Source organism: Rhagoletis pomonella, unplaced genomic scaffold (genome assembly GCF_013731165.1).
Source record: "Rhagoletis pomonella isolate Grant_MI unplaced genomic scaffold, Rhpom_1.0 Rhpom_scaffold_00088, whole genome shotgun sequence".
NCBI classification, from domain to species: domain Eukaryota; kingdom Metazoa; phylum Arthropoda; class Insecta; order Diptera; family Tephritidae; genus Rhagoletis; species Rhagoletis pomonella.
In genome coordinates, this window is record NW_023458642.1 from 153,568 (window position 1) to 155,614 (window position 2,047).

A 2,047-nucleotide genomic window follows, 5' to 3' on the forward strand; every position below is an offset into this window, starting at 1 on the left:
ATTTAATAAAAATGTAATTTTTCCAAAATATCGTAAAGAAAAATCGAAACATTTTCACACTCGTTTTACTATATCGTAAACTAAGTCGAAACTACTTAGTAGAAGTCTGAAATGCGACTATGAATAGAGGTAGATTTTAAGTTGGTACTTAAATTTAAGTTGCAACTTTGTTAGTTTCCACTTAGTTGCTGGACTATGAATACGCGCCATTATACTCATTCGATACATGGTTCTTCCAGCAATTAATCCCTGCATCGCATATTTTTTGCTGGCTAAAATAGCATATTTTTTGCTTGCTAAAATAGCATATTTTGTGCTGGCCTAAATAACATATTTTTGCTGGCCAAAATAGGTAAAAATCTTTCTCCCTATACAGTGTACGAAGTTCTGAGCACAAATCCGGGGTGGGCTTTAGTAGTCAACCGCACCTTGTGTTTTAAGAAAACCAGGTGGAATTAACAAATGAAACTTGGTCAAGATGTTAAGGGAGGTATCTTCTAACATGTATGTTGTTGTTAAAACTTCTTAAGTCGTTCCACTTGGTTTCCTTAACAAAAAGTGCATTTGTCACATACTTTCATATATATAAATGCACATAACACTGTACTTAATACTTTACACACTTTTATTTTACTTTATTTTGTTTATAAATCACTTTAATTCAACTTTTATCGACTCGTAAATTACATTGAATTGCACCCATATTTACAATAACACATGGTTTCAAACTGATATATAACATGTGTTGCCATATTGTACAAAACAATACATACAAAGAAGGCAATGTTTAAAAAGGAATACAGGGGAAATCAATACAAAAGAAAATGAAAATTTACCGCTACTTTTATTCTGGGCGTGTATTATTATCAATGAGGGTTTCCAGTCACGAACCCCTGTGCAAAAATATCGCCCATGACGTAGGCGGTGTTGGTCCCGCCCGATTTGTTTGCTTTAAGTTCGGTCGAAGGCCGCCTACGCAGAAAGGTGTTCCAAAGAACGTAAATCTATAAGAAGAGACAACACGTTATAATTGTAGCGAGTGTGAACATCAGGAGCGTGCCTTCTCTTTTCCCCAAATACGTTTCTAGATTGGATGAAAAGAGAAGGCCCGCTCCTGATGTTCACACTCGCTACAATTATAACGTGTTGTCTCCTCTTAGACTGCGTTTATACACGGAAACTTTTGTCGACGCGATTTTTCACATTCCCTTTTGGTGTTGCTACTTTCATTTACACATGACGCTTTTTGTGTATGCAATTGTTGTTGTCAGCTGTGAATCGCTAACTCAATTTACACAGACGAACGAGAGCACAAAGCGTGTTGCCCGAGCACGAGCAACTCGGTGCCCCTCTCCTTTCCTCGTCACGCTCTCTCCTACAAACGTCGAGCTGCGGCCGTGTGTAAATGAGCACTTATAGATTTACGTTCATTGGGTGTTCTCTGCAAAAGGTGTTCAGCTCCTTTTCTTCGCAAAACAGAAAGGAGAATTCTACTGCCTGAGAGTTATAATCCCTAAGTGCGGCCGAAGGCCGCCTACGCAGAAAGGTGTTCTCTGCAAACGGTGTTCAGCTCCTTTTCTTCGCAAAACAGAAAGGAGAATTCTACTTCCTGAGGGTTATAATCCCTAAGTGCGGCCGAAGGCCGCCTCCGTAGAAAAGTGTTCTCTGCAAAAGGTGTTCAGCTCCTTTTCTTCGCAAAACAGAAAGGAGAGTTCTACTGCCTGAGGGTTATAATCCCTACGTGCGGCCGAAGGCCGCCTACGCAGAAAGGTGTTCTCTGCAAACAGTGTTCAGCTCCTTTTCTTCGCAAAACAGAAATGAGAATTCTACTGCCTGAGGGTTATAATCCCTAAGTGCGGCCGAAGGCCGCCTTCGTTGAAAGGTGTTCTCTGCAAAAGGTGTTCAGCTCCTTTTCCTCGCAAAACAGAAAGGAGAATTCTACTGCCTGAGGGTCACAATCCCTGAGTGCTGCCGAAGGCCGCCTACGTAGAAAGGTGTTCTCTGCAAAAGGTGTTCAGCTCCTTTTTTTCGCAAAACAGAAAGGAGA